The sequence below is a fragment of the Podarcis bocagei genome, assembly GCF_964188305.1.
Source record: "Podarcis bocagei genome assembly, chromosome: 17".
In the NCBI taxonomy this organism is placed as follows: Eukaryota; Metazoa; Chordata; class Lepidosauria; order Squamata; family Lacertidae; genus Podarcis; species Podarcis bocagei.
In genome coordinates this window covers 35,359,597-35,385,030 of record NC_138143.1, presented here as the reverse complement: position 1 = coordinate 35,385,030, position 25,434 = coordinate 35,359,597, and the positions used below count along the sequence as shown (strand labels likewise).

The 25,434-nt window shown below is 46.5% G+C and overlaps 1 protein-coding gene across 2 annotated transcripts in view; it reads right to left on the bottom strand.

The window, feature by feature from the left end:
• The window catches only part of PRAG1 (PEAK1 related, kinase-activating pseudokinase 1), an 87,925-nt gene extending 62,783 nt beyond the window's left edge, over positions 1 to 25,142 (bottom strand). The window contains exons 1-2 of one of the 2 annotated variants that reach the window (XM_081176136.1): positions 24,719 to 25,142; positions 24,476 to 24,562 (exon numbers count right to left, since the gene is read on the bottom strand). The gene's annotated coding sequence lies outside the window, so the exon portion shown is untranslated. The other variant, XM_081176135.1, reaches the window with a different exon arrangement.
• Positions 25,143 to 25,434: the final 292 nt, after the last annotated feature.

Genomic DNA, 25,434 nt, shown 5'->3' with positions numbered 1-25,434 from the left:
AAATAAGTTAATGAAGTAATTAAAAGCTCTGTGAGCTCACAGTACCTGCCCTTAGAGAAGGCAGCCCCCTGTTTCTTTGCATGCACTGATCTGAGCTTGCCTCATTCCTGATACAGAGGTGTAGCAGAATTACCTGCCTTCCAAGGTGTCTCCCTTTGAGATGATGCATGAATCAGTTCTGTGAGCTTCCTTCCTTCTAATTAGGGAGAATTGCACAAAACAGGGGCTTGCCCTAGAGTAATTCTCACTTTTGGAAGCTGTGGCTGGATGGTTACATGGGAGCCGGTTGAAGTTAAATCTTTCGAAGACAGAGGTCCTTTGGCTGGGTTGGGACAATATGGGATTGGGGGGCCAACTCCCATCTCTTGCGGGGGCCCAATTAGTGCCAGCGCCGTCCGTTAAGAGTTTGGGTGTAATCTTTGACACCTCCGTTTCTATGGAGGTGCAGGTTGCAGCTATAACAAAGGGGGCATTTTTTCATCTCCGCCAAGCTAAGCAGTTGGCCCCTTACCTCTCTCGCCCTGACCTAGCCACTGTGATCCACGTGGTGGTCACCTCCAAGCTTGATTATTGTAACTCACTCTACGTGGGACTGCCCTTGAGACTGACCCAGAAACTCCAGCAGGTGCAGAATGCCGTGGCGAGACTCCTTACGGGGTCCTTGCCGCGGGATCACATTCACCCAGTGCTATACAAGCTGCACTGGCTCCCGGTGGAGTACAGGATCAGGTTTAAGGTGCTGGTTTTAACCTTTAAAGCCCTATATGGCCTAGGACACTCGTACCTATGGGACCGCCTTTCCTGGTATGTCCCACGGAGGACCTTACGTTCTTCAAATAAAAACATCTTGGAGGTCCCAGGCCACAGAGAGGTTAGGCTGGCCTCAACCAGAGCCAGGGCTTTTTTGGCCATAGCCCCAATCTGGTGGAACGCACTGTCACAAGAGACTAGGGCCCTGCGGGACTTGACATCTTTCCACAGGGCCTGCAAGATGGAGTTGTTCCACCAGGCCTTTGGCCAGGGCACAGCCTGACCCCCTCCTTTGGCAATCCTCACAGAACTCTAACCCAATGGTTGCCATTAATTTGATTCTGAATTGATTTTAGAATGTATTTTAATCAATTGACTGTGTGATTTTATGTATGCTGTGCTATTTTCACTTGTTGTTAGCCGCTCTGAGCCCGGCTTTGGCCGGGGAGAGCGGGATACAAATTAAATTATTTGTATCTGAAGAAGTGTGCATGCACACGAAAGCTCATACCAAGAACTAACTTAGTTGGTCTTTAAGGTGCTACTGGAAGGATTTTTTTTTATTTTAAATAAAATTATTGTTATTGTTATTGTTATTATTATTTTGCACCCTCTGAAAATGTAAATCCTTTGGGGGGGGGGTAGGAACGAAGTGTGCCTTCAATTTCACTCAAGGAAAAGAAAAAGAATGTGACTCAGCTCTCGAAACTTTGGGAAACAGTGTTTTAGGGATATGTATCATCATGACACAATTACAATTCCCGGAACTTTTTTGGGAGTGAGCCAAGAGTGTCAAGTGGTTCCAACCTGTTTACTTGTTGTGTAGGAGCTGGGACGTCTGGCAGAGTTCTCTGCCTCTTAAGAAAGCTACCTTTCCCCTGGCACTCTGGGTGAAGCCATGACAATTAAGCCCCACTAACTTCAAGAATCAATATTTGAAGTCTCTTTAATGCCCACCTCCCCACACCACCCTTTATTATTTGGCTTTTGTGGCTGCCACTATGATGGTGTAACAACGACGGCAAATCTTCCCCATCTCTCTCACTAAAAGGATGCTGAAACAGAAATATCACATCTTGCATTTTTGCCTTTCTTTAGTTCTCCAGAGAAATTGTTGAACCACTGGGCACAATAACACTACTGTGTCATTAAGACATGGGAATCTTTTATTTACTAGATTCCCGACAAAACCTTCCAATGGCTTCTGATTCTACTCCAACAAAGGTAATTCTCCAGTTACACGCTAGCTCAACAGTGGCCAATCAATTAATCACTCGAGCCTTTCTTTAACATCTGTGTGCAGAAAGCTTTATGAATATTAAATAGCTCATCTCCATGGAACCCTTTATCAAGTCAGGGCAAAATAAATTGTATGGATTGAATCCCAGCGTTGTTGTTGCTGAAGTACTTTCGTGACTTATACAATTAATATGAATAACCAATGAATTTTATGTCCTTCTAGGTGTATGTTGTTGTTAAGATATTACTCATTGCTTTTAACAAGTGTCTCAAAGTGACCTGCAGATATTTTTTTATATATAAATAGGAACCAAAAGCTTGCTAAACAATTGCAAATTCTGAGGAAAATCTGAGCTTCACAAACATCCCTTGTCCTCCGCCTAACCCTCAGTTCACTAAGCCATCAATCAGAAGCGGTGGGGTTTAATAAGCGTGTTGAACTTGTTTTTGAGTCCAAGCCGCTACTCAGTCATTGGAGTTCACTAGGTGATCTTGGTCAGCCTCACAGGATTATTGTGACAATAAAAGGGATTGTTGGAATTCTGGGTTGCTGGAATTTGGGCAGGCCTTCAGCATGAGACAGGGGCGCGGGTGGCGCTGTGGTCTAAACCAGAGAGCCTCTTGGGCTTGCCGATCAGAAGGTCAGCGGTTCGAATCCCCACGACGGGGTGAGCTCCCATTGCTCAGTCCCAGCTCCTGCCAACCTAGCAGTTCGAAAGCACGCCCAAAAGTGCAAGTAGATAAATAGGTACCGCTCTGGTGGGAAGGTAAACGGTGTTTCCGTGTGCTGCTCTGGTTTCGGTGTTCCGTTGTGGCAGAAGTAGCTTAGTCATGCTGGCCACATGACCGGGAAAAACTGCTGACAAACGCCGGCTCCCTCGGGCTGTAAAGCAAGATGAGCGCCGCAACCCCAGTGTCGTCTGCAACTGGACTTAACTGTCAGGGGTCCTTTACCTTCACCTTTCAGCATGGGACAGTCATTGGAAACGGGCACACGTGTATTGTTTGGACTGGCAGAAAGCAAATAGCTAGGATGTCTTTGAGTGGTGAGGAATAAGATAATACATTACTACGTACATGACATACCACTTGCCAAAACTGAGGCAAGGTCACAGCTCAGTGACAGAGCATTTGAGTTGCATGCAGAAGGTCCCAGGATATTACCAGCCCAAAAATGGAAAGACGACAAGATACCAACTAAAGAAGAATGGCAAGAAAAACTGATGGACTATGCGGAAATGGTGAAGCTAACTGGGGAAACTTAGAGACAAAGACAATAGAGAATTAAAAAAAAACTGGGAACCATTTATGTTGTACTTACAGAAACAATGTAAAGACGTGAACTCACTAGGAGGGTTTGAGTACACACAATTAACAAAACGAACATAGAGATTAAGATGTAAAAATTGGGAAATAATAAAGTATAAGAGGCAATTTGAAAACAATTATGGTATAAAAAGAATAAGAATAGAACAATATTTAATCTAAAGAATGTAATAAAGGTAAAGGGACCCCTGACCATTAGGTCCAGTCGTGGCCGACTCTGGGGTTGTGGCGCTCATCTCGCTTTATTGGCCGAGGGAGCCGGCGTACAGCTTCCAAGTCATGTGGCCAGCATGACTAAGCTGCTTCAGGCGAACCAGAGCAGCGCACAGAAACGCCGTTTACCTTCCCACCGGAGCGGTACCTATTTATCTACTTGCACTTTGATGTGCTTTCAAACTGCTAGGTTGGCAGGAGCAGGGACCGAGCAATGGGAACTCACCTCGTTGCGGGGATTTGAACCACCGACCTTCTGATCGGCAAGTCCTAGGCTCTGTGGTTTAACCCACAGCACCACCCGCGTCCCTAATAAAATAAGCAGGAGAAGTTAATAGGTAAAGGACCAGAATAGGAAGTTGAGGGAAATCATGGAGGGAGAGTGTGGGAATTGTATTTTTCCTTTTTCTTTGAGATAATGCCATTGTAAGGATCATAAAATTGTAAAACTTAATAAAAAACCATTTAGAAAAAAACAACCGAAGGTCCCAGGTTCCCCACATAGGAAAGAGTTCCTGCCTGAAACTCTGAAGAGCGGCTGTCAATCAATGTAAAAGGCACTGAGTTAGGTAGATAGACCAATAATCTGACTCGGTATCAGGAAGCTTCCAAAAGGATGTGCTAACACACATCCACACCAGCAATTATTGCGGATGCTTAACAGGTTACTTTTGTTCATCGACTTTCCATGGAACGGGTAAATCCAGATTAAATGAAGACAAAGGACAACCTTTCTTTTTCTTCCTTGATGGCAGCTGTCAGGGGTACAGGGACAGAGGCACAGGGAAGGCAGGAAATGGAGAGCGATGGAGAGGAATCCCAGGACAGCGAGGAAGAGGATAGCAATGACGCAAGGGATTCCATGAGTCTCTCCAGTGAATCAGAGGATTCCCAGAGAGGGGCGCCTGTGGTAAGGGCAAGGGGAGCCCCAGGGGGAAAGTGTCAGGAGCGGGGGGCCAGCAGGGGACCCCAAAGCGGCAGCTGGGAATCAGGGCCAGCCTCCCCACCAGAGCGCAGCGAAGGAGGGGGAGGTTCCAGTGTGTCAGAGGGAGCAGCTCCGGCGACAGAGAAAGGGGAGGGGTCAGAGCAAGCCGTTCTCCCAGAAGGGGAGGAGGGCAGTGAGGGGAGTAGCCTAACTGTCAAGAGGAAGGTCAGAAGTTGGGCGCGCGCGCCAAGTTCAAATGAGGAGGCGCGCGGGAGAACAGGGAGCCCGGAGGAGGAGGGGCCAGGTCCCAAAGCCCGCAGGAGGGGGCAGGAGCAGTCTGGAGACTCCGCTTCAGGAGAAAGCAGGAGGGGAGGAACCCCGATGGGCAGAAAGACCCTGCGGAAAAGGAAAGAGAGAAAAAGGTGGAGCAGCGTTAGCTTATTAAGCTGGTGTAGGGGAGGGACCGATTCAGAGGGGACTTCTAACGTCTAAGGCTAAGAGGCGCGGGGCTGCACGCCTCGGTTGTGGAACCATTAATGAACTGCAATAAACATCCTTGTACAGAAGAAGAGCTTGGCGTTGGTCTTTGTGAGCTGAGACCCGAGGCAGCCCTGACAGCAGCAATATCAGGTAGACAATGCAAAACACTTTAGAACATGAACAGCACTGATTCCACATCAAACTGCTGTCTGGAAGCACTCTTGTGTGCTGCTGTTTTGAGCTTCTCAACAGAAGAACGGGTCCTTCAAAACGTTCAGAAAGTAATATAACTGAAAATGCATCTTGTACCATACTTTCAGAGACTGAAAGCACCTCAGCAACATAGCCTGTTATTACAGCCCACATGCAGCCTCGGGCCTCAGCCTATGGGTGTCCCCTGCCTGATTATATGAAGGCAACTGTGGCTTCTGCCTGGATTATGCAGAATGTGTGTAAGGTCATTACGGAAAAGTTGTGGAGAACTCGGAAGCTTACCAAATCGAGTCTTTTTGCTTGGTCCTAATAAAGGTATTCAAGGGATTAGGGTCCTAATAAAGGTATTCAAGTCTTTTTGCTTGGTCCTAATAAAGGTATTCAAGGGATGTGTTAAACCACAGAGCCTAGGACTTGCTGATCAGAAGGTTGGCGGTTTGAATCCCTGCAACAGGGTGAGCTCCCATTGCTCGGTCCCAGCTCCTGCCAACCTAGCAGTTCGAAAGCACGTCAAAGTGCAAGTAGATAAATAGGTACCACTCCAGCGGGAAGGTAAATGGCATTTCCGTGTGCTGCTCTGGTTCACCAGAAGCGGCTTAGTCATGCTGGCCACATGACCTGGAAGCTGTACGCCGGCTCCCTCGGCCAGTAAAGTGAGATGAGCGCCGCAACCCCAGAGTCGGCCACGACTGGACCTAATGGTCAGGGGTCCCTTTACCTTTAATAAAGGTATTACCCAAGTGTGGATTTTGGGGAGCTTTTCTAGAGACACTTCCATTTCCTGAGATCATGGATCTAGGCAGCTGTGGTCAAGCAGACCTCTTTCTCCATCTTCACCCCAACATTGATTCTTTGCTATTTATTTGGGAAGTGGCTGGCCACAGTTGAGGGCTGGCCATGGAACTCTCTCTATCCAAGGTTTAGGTTGAGGGAGGAAGTTAAAGCCTTCTTATTTGGCAAACCCATGGCACTGTTAAAATCACTGACTCAAAGCCACTTTCCTGCTGACTCTGCTGTGTTGGGTTTTAAATGATTCAGCTGCATTGTTATGACAACGTTCTCATGATTTTTGCTGTAAACCACCTTAAGTAAAATGCTTTCTGTCTAGTGTGGTGCAGTGGTTATAGTGTCAGATTTAGACGGGGGAAACCTGGGTTCAAATCCACCCACAACAACTCTGTCTCTCAGCCTAGCCTACTTTTCAAGAACAACAATTGTGGCACCTTAATGACGAACAATGTCAATATGGCATGTAAGATTCCATGGACGAAAGACCACTTCATCAGGCACATGATGTGAAGTCCTAAACTGTCAGGAGTGTGTACCCAAGTGGTTGAGGGAATGGAGAAGATTGAGGTCGGAGGGAAAGATAATGTAAAAAATGAGCAGACAGCTATAGATACCTAAAATCAAAATGGTTACAGTGACAAGTGACTAACCAGTGCCGACAATAATACAAATATCGATAAGATAATCAACAGACCTGAGATTACACAAGACCAGGGATTTTTTTTCAGCCGGAACTCTGTTCTGGCACCTCTCAAGTGGGCGCTGAGACTATTTTATTCTGAAGATAAAAGTGGGGCATGTATGCCACATTGATTTTGTTAGAGAAAATGCAAGGTATTGTTCGCTGTTTTTATTTACAGTGGTACCTCGGGTTACAGACGCTTCAGGTTAACTCAGAAATAGTACCTCGCTAACTCAGAAATAGACTCCGCTAACTCAGAAATAGTACCTCAGGTTAAGAACTTTGCTTCAGGATGAGAACAGAAATCATGCTCTGGCAGCGCGGCGGCAGCGGGAGGCCCCATTAGCTAAAGTGGTACCTCGGGTTAAGAACAATTTCAGGTTAAGAACGGACCTCCGGAATGAATTAAGTTCTTAACCCGAGATACCACTGTATTTGACTTGCTCGCTGAACGTTACCCAAAAGTCTTGAAGCAACCTACAATTAAGTGTGTGCGGACACGCACAAAAAGGACACTTTTAATAATGTTACTATTACTGAATATATAATATTACTGAGTATTACTGAATGAATATAATATAAATGTAGTATTACTGAATGAATAATGTCAACAATTTTACTTTCCAAAGAGTTTTGATGGTGGTTTCTTTATCTTGAAAGGGGCTAAAAGGAAGCCGCCCCCCTTCTTCTTAATGCCTCAACAGTCTCCACACAGATTCTTTCAAAGAATCGCCAAGCTGACCAGGAGCCAGATCTGAGCACTGGGGCAAAGACAGACCCTTGCTTTTACATACACATACCCCAGGGACAGTACTTGCTAAGAAATCCTTGGAGAATAGGTCTTTTGACTGAATGTGTAGATTTTGCTTTTGAAGGCTGTGGCGATGCCTGGAGAAGGGGACCACGGGCCTTGTGACACGGCCGATTAACAAATGGGCTTTGTCCTGTGTCGCTACCAGGACACCTGCAGCTGCGCCATCATGCCTCTCACAATAGGAGGGCTTTGTTAGAAGGCTGGTCTCCAAAGGATGGAGCAAAGGAGCGTAAAAAGGGAAAGTTTTCCCCCCATTAAGTCACCGAGTCTCCCCCAAATAGAGCTGTGTCATATAAAAACTCTTGTCTTCATGTGTTAACTTGGAAGGGCTGGAGGGCTGGATCATAGATGAGCCTTTTTGTGCCGCGTTTTCCCTTTTTGAAAAGAACTGGCCATTTTGCAAATCCCAATTATTGTCATTTGCTTCAGACAGCATTCCTGATCGCAGCTGGCAAAAAGCCCACAAACAGAATGGCACGGGACTGGTGCCTAGGATAAAATACGTCTTCAAAAATGAGGGGACAATGCTTCTTTTGTCTAGTGCTCAGCGACAATGGCAACTGGCTGCTTTCTGCTGCCGTTATTGGGTGTGCGTGATGCTCTGTGTAAATGTGCTTAGGTTGTAATGTGTTTTTACTTACATGCGTGTTTTAAATTTGTTGCTAGTGACTTGGAGCAATGGACAAGTTTGATACTATTTTTTTAATCGTCGTGGTTTAGAAACCAAGATTCCAGAGTCCTCTAGCAGAATTTAGCATAACATTTCATTATGTACCATTTAATATTTAATCATATTAAAGAAATTAATGTTGTGGTCCTGTGACCTTTTCTTGCAGGGGAGGCAAGAAGCTGCACTGAGTTCAATAGGACTTCCTTCCAGGTAAACATCAGATTGTCTTATTACAGTGTCTTGTCTGGGATGGGACACCCCATGGCTTCACAATCTAGATTAACTTTCCTCAATGTGCTGGGCCCGCAGGTAAACACGAGCAACGCGGTCCAGGTCCGGTCCCGAATCCAAGGATTCCGCGAGGTGTCAATCTGACAGAGCCAAGGCAGGTCACAAGGCAGGAAACCAGGCTAGGTCAGGCACAGGGTCACAGGCAGGTTCTAGCAAACAGCAATGTTGCTCCCGCAACCTGGGGCAGGGTCCGACAGCCTTTTATCTCTGTCGGGGTAATGGCCGGTCCTGATCCCCTGGTGACTCACCTCCCTGTCTCACCCCGAAGGAGAGCACTCCTCCTGCGAGTACTCAGGTCTCTCCTTCTCTCAGACCTTAGCCTCTGCAGCTCAGGAGACGTCAGTGGGTTACTAGACCTAGAGGCCACCTCAGCTTCTCCTGACCCAACTGGTAGTGGAGCAGCTGTAAGTGATTGCCCAGCCGAAGGCAAGGAGGTAATCCCCGCATCTGGAGCCAGGGCAGGCTCAGGCCCCTGACTCGTCCCAGCTGGTGCTTGTTGCAGGGGAACCTGTGCAGACTGGGACTCTTCAGAATCAGGCCCCAGACTTGGTTGCCTGAGGCAGAGGACTGAGACTCCTCTGGTTCCCAGTCCAAGCCCGAGTCCCAGGCCATCACACTCAACCTGGTGTCCACCAGACAGAGGCGCCAGCTTGCAAGGGCGATGGGTGTGTGTGACATCATGCGCATGATGTCAGGATGTTGGGAGGAGCTGGGGACGGAGCCGAACATGGAGGCCACGTGGCTTCAATGGCCGGCAGCTCTTCTTCCACCTCCTCCTGGCTTCACCACAAGAGGAAGGCTGCTTTGACCCTCCTTCCCTCTGCGGCAGAAGGAGCCGGCCACTAGAGCTGCGCCATGTTCAGCTCCGTGCTTTGCCTCTGAGCTTTTGGGGCATTGGGGACCCAGCCCCCACCCCAAAAATATTGGGCTTGGCCCCCAGGAGCTGGAGTTTCTGCCACCAGATGTTTTGGACAACACGTCTCATCAGCCCCAAGCAGCATGGCTGTGCTTAGTGGGGCTCATAGGAGTTTTAGTCTAAAATATCTGGAGATCACTAGTGTGCTGGTCCCGGGGGCTTACCATGTGGTGAGGTCCGAGTCCAGTCCGAGGTCAAGGGTGCGGTATGGAGGCTGTCCATCAAAGCTGAAGCGGGGTCCAAGGCAGGGAGTCGGGTGAGGTCAGAAACTCTGGCAGAAGAGCAGGACCGGGTGCAGGCAGGAACAGGCTACCAACAATGTTGCTCCCGCAACCTGGGACTGGGGCTGACCGGCTTTTATCTGCCCCGAGGCATAGGGCGGCCCCGGTCCACAGGTGACTCGCCTCTCCTGGCCTGGAGGCGAGCACTCCTCCTGCAGGAACTTAGTTCCCTCCGCCTCTCTGCCCTGAGCCCCTGCAGCTCAGGAGAGGCTGGAGGGTTAACGGACCCAGAGGCAACCTCAGCTTCCCCCGACGGGGCTGAGAGTGGAGCACCTGCAGGCAATGGGTCCTCCATCACCTCAGGAGCCAGAGCAGACTCAGCTGGTGCCTGCACCTGAGGATCCAGCACAGGTGAGGACCCTTCAGGCTCATGCCCCAGCCCCAGCTCAGCTGGCCCTGGAGGCGGGGACTCCTGTGCAGGCTGGGATTCCTCAGGTTCAGCATCTGAGTCCGAATCCCAGGCCATCACAGCTAGGTTGGGAAAGGATGGCCTTGGGCTGTATTCAAGTTACTACAGAGGCAGCTGGATTTCCTCCTGTGTTCTGGCTTGGCAAAGAGAGGAATCCTACCCTCTCGACTAGTAATCATTACACAGTAGGCCTGTTGAATAAATGGTTTCTTAGGATGTGTGTACAGTTTACTTTTAAAGCATATTAGAAGCACATTTCCCCCCTCAAAGAATTCTGGCCACTGCAATTTCCCCCTCACAGAGTTACAATTCCAGGGAACCCTCCACAAACTATAGTGCCCAGAATTCTTTGAGGAAAATGGTGTGCTTTGAATATGCGCTAAAGGCACAGTGTGTAGGCAGCTGTATGAGTTCAGACAATATTTTTGTCAGTACATGAAGGTAACTGAAGTTACAGGATCCAATTCTGGCATCATTGGCTGCTTTTATTTACTTTTGCGGATTAAGCATTCTTCCATTTATCCAGAACAAAGAACCATCAAGCACTTTTGTTGAGGACACATGACCGCAGATGCACCAGAAATGTTTTTGGTGTTTTTTTGTTCTTGGCCATCAACACCAAGACCAAGGGACAAGTATGTGTACCTACCTGGGTGGTGCTGATTATTTCAACAAAGATCTCTTTATCCGAGCCAGATTACTATAACCTGTCAGCAACAGAGGTTTGGCTTGTCAGATAAGCACTTCTGTGCCTCTTTGTGACATTGGTGCCACATTCTGGATCCTAATTACTTCCACTGCAAAGGCAAAGTACTAGACAACAATTTACTCTCCGGTAGAAGGGACGCGGGTGACGCTGTGGGTTAAACCACAGAGCCTAGGACTTGCCGATCAGAAGGTTGGCGGTTTGAATCCCCGCGACGGGGTGAGCTCCCATTGCTCGGTTCCTGTTCCTGCCAACCTAGCAGTTCGAAAGCACGCCAAAGTGCAAGTAGATAAATAGGTACTGCTCCGGTGGGAAGGTAAACGGCGTTTCCGTGCGCTGCTCTGGTTTCGCCAGAAGCAGCTTAGTCATGCTGGCCACATGACCCGGAAGCTGTATGCCGGCTCACTCGGCCAATAAAGCGAGATGAGCGCTGCAACCCCAGAGTTGGCCATGATTAGACCTAATGGTCAGGGGTCCCTTTACCCGTCACCTAGCCAACTTAGGATTTTCAGTGAACATTTAGAAAAATACTTACTTACATGTAAAATCGGATATTCAACATGAGAATTTTGTGGACCTCTCAAAAAGCAGAATTTAAGACTCCTAAATTGTGGGGCAGTAGCAGTGGATGAGATTGTTGATCATAGCTGGGTGCTTAACTCTGTGAAAATCTGCAAAAGAGAATTCTGTAAGAGTAGCAGATTTCTCTGGTCCTCCTAAGGTCAGATTAATACACACTGTTTCCAAAGGCGAAGCAGAACAGAACATTTTAAACTACCAGGACATACAATATCTAAAACTAATACTGTATAATAATTCAAGATAATCCTTGTAAGATCATACCAAGAATCCATCTAGTCCATCATTTTCAGTTTCCAGCCGTGCTCTGACAGATATCTTGGGCAGTTTGTAACAAGGATATGAAGGCAAAGGTTATCCTCTGCTTGCCCTATGTGATTTTTAGAAGTACAGGGCTTTTGAACTTGGGATGTACAGTCTGTTTTCAGTCTGTGCCACATAAGTCCATTTGGTGATATTTTTGCATTAAGAACAAATGGCAGATTAATGGACCATATGGAAAATTGTATTTAACTACATGCTTAAATATGTATTTTATCACAAAATATGTACTTAAATACTATTTTATGTTTCCATGTATGCATTTCTAAATCTGTTTTATCCTAGAATGCACATTTTAGTGCATTTTGGTACATCTTTTAGCTGAGAACTGTATTGCAAAATTTGCAGAAGAGCAAAATTCTAAGCCTAATTGCATTCCAGCCCGTGTATAAATCTGGAAGATGCTATATCAGGTCGCTTCTCTTTAAAATGTGGACCTAAGAAAATTCTCCTCCATCTGTATTCTGAACACAGATGTTCCCTTCAGCTCTCAAGGCTTATAACTGCAGATACATTTATCCCCCATTAATTTGTCTAATCCTTTTAAAACGGCGTCTAACTAGAAGCCATCACCAACTTACTAATGAATTCCAGAAGTTCATTACGCATTGCATGAACCAATGCGTACGGTGCAGCCCCCTAATTAGATGTTGTAAATATTTCCACAAAATAGGGTGGTATCTCCTCCTCACATCTGCCATCGCATCCTTGTGTGGCTGGACTTGTCCTTAGGGGGCGAACATGCAGGGCACTGAAAAGGCCTGTTGGAACTCTGTGTGATCAGATCCTAGCCCGGATAATACCCACTGTGGCTCTACGTCGCAGTGGAAGATTTTGTACTGAAAGCTGTCTTTCCAGTAAGCTTATCTTACTGTTCCTTCTTTTTGGGGAACTCCCTGTTAAGCTTTGAAGGAACCTCAGGATTCCCCAAACTCATTTTAAAGACCACCGTTGCTGAGGTAGAACTGTATATCTGTTTCCAGGGCAAAGCCGTATGTTACTTGTATATTGTTATTGATTTTTTTGTGGGGGAGAAACTCTCCTAAACCCTACAAATTAATAAATGGTAGGATTTTGATTGTTTGGGGTGTGAAGGGAGAAATACAGGCTGCAGAGGAATTCCTGGACTAGCCTATGTAAAAATGACCTGGCCAGGACCATTAAGAAACAAGACAAGGTGAATCATTGGCAATGCAAGAGAACTGTTCTTCCTCTATGCCCCAAGGTGTGAACAGAGACAGGGGAATTGGAAGGTTGCCCAGGGTAATTGGGTGTGGACAGGAAAAGAGAGTTTTTGAGCAAGGTGTTCTGGGAGGAAGAAGAAAGACTGGGAGCCATCTTGGTCAGGTTGGCTGAAGGCAGGCTGGGAGAGTCCATGGCTGCACTGTGGGGGAGAAAGCCCCTCTTGAAATTACCATGCTGTAAGATCTGGACTCCCTCCATGCAGACTGAAGGTGTAAATGGGTAAATAAACCACATTTCTTAAAGCTACAACAGTCTCCGCTGTGTCTCAGTTCTCCAAAGGAACACAGACCTTGGGTGAGTGCCTGGAACCCCATGGGCTCTTGTTACTGCTCAGCAGAGAGAGGGGGAGGCACCTTTTGTAACAATATTAATATATGGATGATGTCGAGACTATGAACAGACCTCACTGCTGGTAAAAATACTGTGGCAGCAGCTGTATGGAAGCAGGAACTATGTCAATATTGAGTCATCTCATGCCACGCTGCTCCTAATTTAAGGAGACATCAACTGCTCTTGGCTTCTTCCTTCTGTATTAGAGCTTTGGAAATAGGAGGCACATCTCTCAGTATATAGATTAAGGGATGCTGGAGCCTTGAAAAGAGAGGCACAGCTTTTCAAAGGGAAACCTATTATTTTTCTCTGCTCCATCCTTCTTCTGGGTCATCTGGGACCTTTCGCGCAAGGGCACCGCTCTGTTTATTTACATTTATGTTTAGATTTGCATCCTGCCTTTCCACAAGAGAGTCCTGTGGGTGGCTCACAACATAATACTATACAGTAATGCAATCAACATCAATCAAAATCAGAAACAGACGTGGCGAAGCAGAAGAGCTGTATGCAAGAGCATTGTTCTAGTAGCCTGGGAAAATAAACAAAATGTTTTTCCAGCTAATATAAATGAATCGGTTTTGTAGCTCTAGTATATCTTATTCATGTCATGGGGACCACCTCCACCAAGAAAAACTCAGTGGGTGGTGGCACCCAAAGAAGGGCCTCATCACTCAATATCTGCAGTCATTCCCACCCCCCTTGTTCCTGATATATATATATATATATATATATATATATATATATATATATATATATATAGTTTTATTGACCCTTCTAGAAGCCTGAGACAGAGTCCAATTCAGATGATTGCTCTCATGCCATACTGAAAACCACATTGGATCTGAACACATGTTCAGATTTAGCACTTTTACCATGAGGTCTACAAAGTCACTTGTACCATTAAACCTGTCATTCTCTGTATTTTAAGAAGTACGTAGGAACTGACATTATTATGTCAGCAAATGCTGGCCTGAATCATAAGGAAGGTAGAGAATAGGAGATGTAGTTATATCAAGGGGAGGCTATAAAGAAGATCCCCTCTATTCTTCTTCCCTGCTGGGGGAGCGGGGTGCCATTTTGAGATTCACCTCAGGTGCCAAAATGTTTTGGGCCAGTCCTGTGTGAGTTATCTCTGAAACTACTGCCACCCTTTGACGTTTGTGGTCTGACAGCCCAATCCTCAGAAGCAAGCTTTATTAAGTTCAAAGAGACTTGCTCCCAAGAAAGTTGCGGAGCCTCACTGTGCACTAACGCCTATTTTTGTGCAGCTGAAATTTTCAGCATTCTTGCATTTATTTTTAAATGAACATCATCAAAGAAGGGAAGAAAACTGGTGCGGATGAGGCGAGGAATGTAACCTCTTTCTTACTTGCGTGAGAAAGAAAAGTAGCTGCACAGATGAAGGAGATTCACAGGCAAAATCTTAATTCTCCCAAGTGAAAATGAATGGGTAAGGACTTGTTCAGTCTCTTGAAGAACTGAATCCATTTTGATTGCTTCAAATGAAGCTACAGGCCACATCAAAGTATTTTTGTATACTCTGCCCCCCCCATCCCGTGTTACATCAAGTCCCAGGTAGTAAAGCACTACTTGCCAAAAGGAACATTTGCAAGATGAGCGAATGACAAACAGGAGCTGTTAATCCAATTATATAAACAGTATTTATCACTCAAGCAACTGGCAATTTGAAACTTGCAGTGGATAGAAATATGCTGAGCTGGGAATCGTGACCTTGAAAACACACACACACACACACACACACACACACACACACACACACACATATATCCTGGAGAGAAGATGGTCCTTTGGAGACCTGTAACTTCACTCAAAAGGTACAGACCTCAACTACACACAATGTCAGTGCACAGTACAATGTTTTAAAATTTACACTTAGGCCTCGGAGAACTCTAAAATGACTATTCTGTATTGGGAGGTTTGCGAGACTGTTATATTTTGTTGTTGTTGTTTAGTCGTGTCCGTCTCTTCGTGACCCCATGGACCAGAGCACGCCAGGCACTTCTGTCTTCCACTGCCTCCCGTAGTTTGGTCAAACTCATGCTGGTAGCTTCGAGAACACTATCCAACCATCTTGTCCTCTGTCGTCCCCTTCTCCTTGTGCCCTCCATCTTTCCCAACATCAGGGTCTTTTCCAGGGAGTCTTCTCTTCTCATGAGGTGGCCAAAGTATTGGAGCCTCAGCTTCAGGATCTGTCCTTCCAGTGACCACTCAGGGCTGATTTCCTTAAGAATGGATGCGTTTGATCTTCTTGCAGTCCATTGGACTCTCAAGAGTCTCCTCCAGCACCATAATTCAAAAGCATCATTTCTTTGGCAATCAGCCTTCTTTATGGTCCAGCTTTCACTTCCATACATCACTACTGGGAAAACCATAGCTTTTACTATACGGGCCTTTGTTGGCAAGGTGATGTCTCTACTTTTTAAGATGCTGTCTAGGTTTGTCATTGTTTTCTCCCAAGAAGCAGGCGTCTTTTAATTTTGTGGCTGCTGTCACCATCTGCAGTGATCATGGAGCCCAAGAAAGTAAAATCTCTCACTGCCTCCATTCCCCCCCCTTTTTTTTGCTTTATATGCACATCCAAAATACAGATTCCTCACTTCCTGTGGCCTCTGTATCATCTCAACACCAAAGGATGAAGGAAATGTAATGAGTGGGTTGGAATGATCAGACAGGATCCTCCTGGTGAGAAAATGTATTTAGGAAATTCCACAGGCTGGGACCAGCTTGACATTCAGTAGGAATGGCAGCTAGCGCTATGTAACCACTATTCCTTCTGAAGATATGCTAACAACCTCAGCAACTCGGCACAGCAGGGCTGCTCATTAGCTACTTGAGCAAAAGGAGAGATTTGTAAATGGCTAAACAAAGAGGTAAACACAAGGTGGTGGCAGCTCTCAGCTGTAACAACAACAAGGAGGCTTTTCACTGTATAAACAAACAAAGCAACCCCCTTCCCTGTTGTGTGAGAGAAGCCTTAATTCATAGGTATAACACTGGGGTAACCACTGAAAAATAAGTAACCATGTCTGAGGTAACCGTGGCACGATTATGTATGCTTCACCCACAGTCGCCAATCTGTCATGAAAGAGCATGTAAAATTTTATTTAGCACCTATGGTTCACATCATGAGCACACAAGCATGTGGGTTTCCAGAGAGGTGATGGTCACAACTTTGTTCTCCTCTCTGACCATTTTGCTCCCCTGCAGTGGCGAAGCTGCATGCTCCGCTACTGGGGGCGGAGAGCAGACGGGGGCGTGGCTGGTGCCCCCAGTGGGCATGGTGTGTGCCCCCGGGGGCGTGACACACACCTGGGGGCGTGGCCCGCCACCCGAGGGTGTGGCACGTGTTCTGGGGGCGTGGTGCACTGCCTGTGGGTGTGGCACCCTACTGGAATAGTGGTGCCGGGGGCGGTCCACTCCCTCTGCACTCCTGTTCCTCCGCCAGTGCTGTGAGAAACCATGGTTTGGTTTAGTGTGTCATCCAGATCCTGGCTCGTGCTTCAGCTGGCTCCAAAATAAGGAGCTGTAACCAAGATTTAAGGTCTGTATAATTAAAGCTATGGTTTTCCCAGTAGTGATGTATGGAAGTGAGAGCTGGACCATAAAGAAGGCTGATTGCCAAAGAATTGATGCTTTTGAATTCTGGTGCTGGAGGAGACTCTTGAGAGTCCCATGGACTGCAAGAAGATCCAACCTATCCATTCTGAAGGAAATCAGCCCTGAGTGCTCACTGGAAGGACAGATCCTGAAGCTGAGGCTCCAATACTTTGGCCACCTCATGAGAAGAGAAGACTCCCTGGAAAAGACCCTGATGTTGGGAAAGATGGAGGGCACATGGAGAAGGGGACGACAGAGGACGAGATGGTTTGATAGTGTTCTCGAAGCTACCAAACTGTGGGAGGCAGTGGAAGACAGGAGTGCCTGGCGTGCTCTGGTCCAGGGGGTCATGAAGAGTCGGACACGACTAAATGACTAAACAACAACAATCCAAGGTTTGCCCCTGTGAGCAGACCTGAGGTAATTCGAGTTATTCATGATCTATCATTTCACCTTCAACTTGCATTTACAAGAGAGATACTAAGTGAATTGTTATGGATTACTTCACTCTGGTTCCCACTTTTCCACATAAATGCACTCAAAGAAGCTTGCAATACAGTAAAACTGCAAAAGAGGGGCTAAAAAATTCAAAAGCGTACAGAGCAGCTCTTTTTGATCAGATCCCCTAGAAAGTACCAGTGATTCAAAATTATTACTCCTCTCCACTAACTACATTGTAATGGAATTTTGTGGTGGGGAAGGGACACTTTCACACCATGCATTGAAAGCACTGTGATACAACTGTAAACAGCAATGAATTCTGAGAGATGTATTTTTTTAAGGGTGCTGCGTATAGTTTGGAGGCCCCCTATTCCCCCCACAGCACTACAATTTCCAGATAAGTTTAACAACCAATCCCTTTGCATGGGGAACTCTGAGAATTGTAGCCCTGTGAGGGGAATGGGGGATCTCCTAACAACTTTAAGAGCAAAAGAGGGACCAAGAAAAGGAGCCAAGATGTTGCTCTCTACATGGTTCTCCATAATGGGAGTGGTGGTGGGAATAGGCATCTGAAGAGAGCTAAGAAGGAAGCAGAACGGGCAGGAAGGAGCGTGGCACATGGCCAGGAGCAGTAGTAGGCTGAAGTTCACATATTGATTTCAAATAACTAACCAGATCTTGGACTACAGTCCTCTGTTTTGTCTTTCTGAGGACAGAGGAATTAGCACAGAGATGCTATTCAGGACGCGGCTTCAAGATTACCCAGCCGGCATTTCTATACACTGGAATTTCTGTTCAAGAGACATTTCCTTCCCTCCCCAACACGCATTCCATTCCATGTGATGCTCCTTAGAAGCACTTTTTGATTAGACTTTGCTGGTAAAAAAATCATGTGGTCTGCTGCACAGGTGGGTATAGGAGAACATGGGTGCTTTTTATATCCAGTTGGCTTGTCTTCTTTGAAGAACACATCGCTGCTGCCTTAAGACTTTTTTTTTTAAAGCACACAGCACAAAGACTTCAAAGAGAATATTTCCTCTTGATTCTCTTCGCTGTGGGGCAGTCAGATGCAAGAAACACACACACAAAAATTCTCTCTCTCTCTGATTGTGGCAGCCGACAGGAAGGACAAAAGCAGTTGTTTTCATCAAAATTCTTAGTCACACCATTCACATCATGACCCTAAGCTGGTCTGAAAGAGAGAAGCAAACAACCCTTTCATATAGCGAATAGGCCTTCTGAAATAACCTCACCTATATCTAAGGAATATCTTGAAGCTGGTAGGAGTGGGTAGGACCCTGCTATCTATATATATATATATCCATTACTGGCTTTTCCTTTAAGAATAGAATAAAAAATGAACCCAGAAGTATGTTTGTTCTTATATAATTGAGATAGTCTTCTTCTTTGGCGATCACTCGTAGCCAAGTAAGATTGTCTTCCATGAACACGGTCTTAACAGTGAGTCCGTAAGTGACTGTGGAAGTCAATTCTGGAGCCACACGTCCTTCCACAGTGGGGACATGGGTTTCCAGGTGGGAGTTGATCATGGTGATGGCTTGCCAAACGTGCCTTCCTCTTAGCACGTTTCTCGTTTTCGTCCTGAGTTCGAGTGTCTTCAAAGTCCATGCTGTGGTGGGCAGCAGCAGTGTTCTGATCAGTGAGCTGTTATTTTAATTTCCCAGACCCCACTGGGGGGCTGTCATTTTAACTTTTCACAGTACAAAGTTCCACAAGGGCATTGTAGGAAACTCAAGATGTCACAGGTACTAGCCAATCAGGTGCTTGTGACTCCTTCATGGCCACCTTGTGCATAGCCAAGGAGGAGTGGTGGAGACCGCCTCCCCATCCTGACCCTTCCAGGGAGGAAGAAGAGGAAAAGAGTATAGATTTACAACAGTTGTTTGCTCACAGGCAGATGAGAGGAAAAGTTGGGAAATAATGGGAGAGGAGGAGCAGGCAGAGCTGGAGCAGCAGCTGGCTGCCACGTTGTCACTAGAAAGCATTCCAGACCCATTTCCCAGAACCTGGCGAGCCTTAAAAGTAGGAGAGCAAATGGCCACTCCATACACTCGCATGCACACACACATAGAACACACAGACACACACACAGAGAGGCAGGCAACCTCCCTCAGCCTTAGTTGATCTGTGCAAATCAGTCAAGGTAGGGAGTTGTCGCTCTCAATCTCCGCTCATTAAGTGATCAATCTGATGAAGGAGTCATCTGCCTCTCTCCATCAGGGTGCTGTCCTCGGCCTATACCGTGGTACTGTACCTCGGGTTAAGAACTTAATTTGTTCTGGAGGTCCTTTCTTAACCTGAAACTGTTTTTAACCTGAGGTACCACTTTAGCTAATGGGGCCTCCCGCTGCTGCCGTGCGATTTCTGTTCTCACCCTGAAGCAAAGTTCTTAACCCGAGGTACTATTTCTGGGTTAGCGGAGTCTGTAACCTGAAGCGTCTGTAACCCAAGGTACCACTGTATCAGCACTGTGCCATTTTTCTTTCTTTCTTGAACCACCACCAAAGTGATTAGGGTCTTGGAGGGCCAGATAAATATGTTTGGGAAACAGATCCAGGGGTCAGCAAACTTTTTCAGCAGGGGGCCGGTCCACTGTCCCTCAGACTTGGGGGGGGGCAGACTATATTTTGAGAGGGGGAAACGAACGAATTCCTATGCCCCACAAATAACCCAGAGATGCATTTTAAATAAAAGCACACATTCTACTCATGTAAAAACGCCAGGCAGGCCCCACAAATAACCCAGAGATGCATTTTAAATAAAAGCACACATTCTACTCATGTAAAAACACACTGATTCCCGTCCCGGGGCCGGATTTAGAAGGCGATTGGGCTGGATCTGGCCCCCGGGCCTTAGTTTGCCTACCCATGGATGGCACTCTCAAACTGGGGGTTAGCCTTGGACGAAGCATTATGTACCCATAATAAAATGCAATTCAATGCAATAAATAATAAAATAAAATAAAATAAAATACACACTCTCTCTCATCTCTGTGTTCCAGGACATAAAGAATATAACTGAGACAGTCCTTACCAAGACTCCAGAGACTACACAATAAATGTTAGCTTCCCTTTTCCTTTGTAAAAGATTGCAGATAACAACTTCCCCCAGAGAAAAATGTTGGCATAGCCTGTCTAGGTTTGAAATAAGATGGTTCCCTCTGCTCACATCAAAATACACTGATTGCTGTGAGTGTTGTGGGCTGAAGGCTGTGCAGGGAGATATCTGATGGCTGAAGTGTTGTGATTTAGGGCAGCACAGTTGTCCAATTTGGAAATGCATTCCACATTAAAGCAATCTGCACTGCCCTCCATGGATTTCGGCTGCCTACAAACACAGCATTTTATTTTAGAATCAATGGAGATTTTCCCACACAGTCCATATACAGTGGTTCCTCGGGTTAAGAACTTAATTCGTTCTGGAGGTCCGTTCTTAACCTGAAACTGTTCTTAACCTGAGGTACCACTTTAGCTAATGGGGCCTCCCGCCGCCGCCGCGCAATTTCCCTTCTCATCCTGAAGCAAAGTTCTTAAACCGAGGTACTATTTCTGGGTTAGCGGAGTCTGTAACCTGAAGCACCTGTAACCTGAAGCGTCTGTAATCTGAGGTACCACTGCACAATCTAGATCTATCCCATATATTTTTTTGGCCCTGAAAAGTACTTCTTGAGAAACTGATTTCATTCAAGAAATAAAAGCTCGTGGGAGGAGGTTGATTCTGCAGTGTGTCCATTTGAAAACGGATGGAAACAGGCGTAGGCAGTCCTGGCAGTGGTGTGTGGGTGTGGCACACTACACACCATCAGGCAGAATGGAAAAAGGTGCCAAAAGATGCGTTAGATCTACCTCTCCAAAGGTGGAGAAAGAGCTCTGAACTGAGAGAGAAAGAGAGAGAAGACTGGATTCCTCCTGCAACACTAGCATGGAAATTATATAGTGCCTGGAGTGTTGAGCTTAGATCAAGACACAGCGGGTTCAAATTCCACAAAGCCCACTATGCAACCTTGGGCTTCTCAAAGCCTAACTTACCGTATTTTTTGCTCTATAAGACTTGTACTTGAATTGTGCTCAGAAACGTACTGGGAGCATTGCCTCCATTGTTTCCTGTAGCACATTGAGAAGAAAGCACCACACCTGAGTACAATCGGGGCTCTTTCATTTGCTTACAAGCTAGCTTGGGGGGGGGGGAAGATTTCTGTTTTCACAGCAAACAAAGAATAGGAGCCAGCTGATTGCCAAAACAGATAAAGGGTTAGTGTCATAAACTTTATGAATGCTGAGCCTCTGGGTTCTGTGGCTTCAGTGGCAAATGGTGGAGGCTGGAGAGAAGCATATCTGTTAACACAACACCCACACACCCAAACACCCTAGGAACGTTAACAGGCACACTTTAACGAGGCGTGTTCTTCCTGTTACTAATGATCCCATTTGTTCCCAGAAGATTGCCTCTCTGGTTCTTGTAACCCAGTGGGCCCAGCAGACTTTGGGGCAAGAATGCCGCAGGAGGAGACATAGCCGGCCGTGGGGAGGCAGGGATCTTAATCTCAGCAACTGTTTCGTGGGGGCAAGGCCTGACACTCCTGTGCAGATCCTGTTTTGCTAATACAGTGGTACCTCTGGATGCGAACGGGATCCGTTCTGGAGCCCCGTTCGCATCCTGAGTAAAATGTAAGACGCCACTGCGCATCTGCACTTGTGTGGGTCGCGTTTTGCTGCTTCCACGCATGACATCATTTTGAGTGTCTGCACATGTTACCTCCGGGTCGCCGCAGAGCCTAACTTGAAAATGCTCAACCTGAAGCACATCTAACCCAAGGTATGACTGTAAAGAGTTAACTTCAGCTTGCTAAGTGTGATTTACTGCTGGCTCGGTCAGTGCACAGGGGGAGGCGAGGGTGGAAAGCCCAGCTGCCCAAGTGGAAGCCCTTTTGCATACCCTCCAACATTTCTCCAATGAAAACAGAGACATCATATTCCATACCCTCCAACATTTCTCTGATGGAAATTTTGATGTTTAGTCGTGTCCAACTCTTCGTGACCCCATGGACCAGAGCACGCCAGGCACTCCTGTCTTCCTGATGGAAATAGGGATGTCCTAAGAAAAAGTGGGATATTCTGGGATCAAATCAGAAACTGGAATGGCTTCTGTAAATCCAGGACTGTCCCTGGAAAATAGGGACCCTTGAAGAGTCTGCTTTGCACGGCTTCTGCTGAGGGGACTCACTACTGGAGTCCTTCCCATAGTAATTATTTCTATATTTGCATCTATACAGATAAATTAGCATGTGTGCATTTTACACAAACCTGTGTCTTCTTTTGCTTTCTCTTCTGGCAATGCATAAAACGATATCATGTTAATTATTCTGACCCACCAAGCCCTTCACCTGCCTGAGGCGGCCCGTATTTCAAAACAGAGGCTGCAGTCTTAAACAGTCCCTTTCTTGGGAGTAGGCTCTAATGAACATGGTGGGACTTCCTTCAGCATGAAAACACACCTAGGATTGGGCTGCAAAAATTGTCTGACTACCACACACAAACATACCACAGGCTGAAGCTGCTACAAGCCGGCAAGAGCAGATTAAAAGGATGAGGGCAGGAACTTCAAGAATGAGAAAAATTTAACTGGGAGCCAGCCTTGATGGAAATAGCACTTCGTGGATATTGATAATAATGGCTAGAAAGTGACAAGTCACATTCTGCCCATTAATCCCTTTCAAACTGCAGCATTCGCCCCTCACCAAGGCTTTTCTTAAGGCATCGACTGTGGGAGAATGGTTGTTTGCGTAAGGCACAGAATAGTCTACTCACTACTTTATCAGAAACATTCTTAAGAGCTTTAATTAAATACGATAAGGCCAGAGGAAAAGCAAACAATTCCAGCCTACGTGTTTCCTAACAAAGGGGGGGGGGATAACGATAATGTGAGACCTCATGAGGGGAAATTCTCTCTGTGTTATTATTCACTGGAGGCAATATAGAGAAGAAACAAATATCCCCGTTGTTTGGTTGCTCAAATTAGTGTTGGGGTCTGTGTGTGTAAAAATGTCACCATAATCTCCAGGTGTGCTGTTAATAATTATTGTTTATAATTCTTATTGCTCCTTTAAAGGGGTGATACCCTCAATACGCGGGTGGTGCTGTGGGTTAAACCACAGAGCCTAGGACTTGCCTATCAGAAGGTCAGCGGTTCAAATCCCCATGATGGGGTGAGCTCCCGTTGCTCGGTCCCTGCTCCTGCCAACCTAGCAGCTCGAAAGCACGTCAAAGTGCAAGTAGATAAATAGGTACCACTCCGGCGGGAAGGTAAACGGCGTTTCTGTGTGCTGCTCTGGTTTGCCAGAAGTGGCTTAGTCCTGCTGGCCACATGACCCGGAAGCTGTATGCTGGCTCCCTCGGCCAATAAAGCGAGATGAGCGCTGCAACCCCAGAGTTGGTCACAACTGGACCTAATGGTCAGGGGTCCCTTTACCTTTACCTTTACCCTGAATACCACATGGCAGGAATTCTATATTTGCTGTGTTGATGCAGTGGGAAGACTTGGGATTCCTTTCATGAATTTCCTCACCAAGCATGACGGCTGCTGCCATCACCTTTGTCATTCCCACATAAGCTTGGGAACGTGTGCAGCAGCTTTGGTTAACCAGATGTCCTTCCGATGTTAGGACTACAACTCCCATCAGTCTCAGCCAGCATTGCAACTCCCATCAGCCACAGCCAACACACAGGTAGTATGAAAACGCCTGAAGCCAAGAGACACCCCTGAGCTGGATGTACATGCGCCTGCGTATTTTATAATGCACATATCACAGAGAGGTGATAAAAACGGTACCTCAGATTGGCTTCTCCCGCCCCCTCCATTACTGTTGTTGGAATGTGCACCCAGCAACACAGAAAATTTATCTTATGAATGTTCTCACTTCATGCCACTGGCTGCTAATGGCCACTTACCCAGTCTCAGGGTGTGCGGTGGTTGCAGCCTGTCATGGCAGAACCCGAACTCAGGGAAGCAACGCTAGACTAGGCACCAGTCATTGGTAAATCCTCAGGCCGGACGTCTGGAATGGTGGGGAGACCCTCATGCCTCTTCATAAGCCTGACCCATCTTTGCCTCTCAGCTTCCTTCCAACTCTATGTTTCTATGATTCTTCTCCTGCTTCAGTTCCTGATTCTGGGATGCTCTCTGCCACAGAGTCTCCCCACTCACTAAGCCCTGTTACCTCTCCAGCTTCTGACTCCTCCTCCTGCCAGTCTTCTCCCTCTGACCACTCCCCTCTGACCGTTTTGCAAAGGGGAGCCGAAGAACCCTGAAAATGACAAGAGGAGGCATCTGGAAATACAAGAATCCTCATAGACTCTAGAGCTGGAAGGCTGATAAGGGATCTTTTGCAACCTGTCACTCCCCCACACCCAACATTTAGATTAATATAAACGCACTGCTGTGAAACATTAACCCAAATTACCTTAATAAATCACAGAACAATGTCTGAAGCTTGACTCAGCCAGGCAGTCTTCAGGCTCAGGGTATTTGACTTGAACTTTGCAGGGTTGCATTCCTATTGCTGGTTGTGTAGAAGTGTCAGTGGTGCTATTTGTAAGGTGCAGAGGAGGATAAATGCAGCTTTTAATACTTTCCAATAGGCGCATCTGACTAGATATACAGGGGTAAAAAAAAACCCCACACCAGCTGAAATGTCTCCTACAAAATAATTAAAATAGTATTTGTCATACTACTTTAGCATTTTTTTAGTATTCTAGTAGTATTTTTTCATCATACTTTGGATAGCAGAAGCACATTTTTCTGAAATAAAATTGGAAGCACACTTAGCTTTTACACTCAAAAGGTTTACTCCATGTCATCGTCTCCGTAGAGCCCATCTGTTATATTTCTCCATGAGTCACTACAGACATGCATCCTGAATGGAAGGAGAGAATCTGTGAAATATTGTGACTCACTTGCTTCCTGTTGCCTCTTTTCCTTCTTCTGTAATTGCAGTGATTCCGGCTGCCTATTAGCACTGGCGGAGGAAGGGGCATATGGTGGGTGCAGCACCGCCCCCCTGGGATGCTAGCCCCGCCGTGCAGGTGGCTAGCCCCGCCCCTGGGTGCACAACATATGCGCCAGTCTGGGTGCCAGAGCAGCGCCTCTGCCTATTAGGACTTGTAGGACAGAAGACAT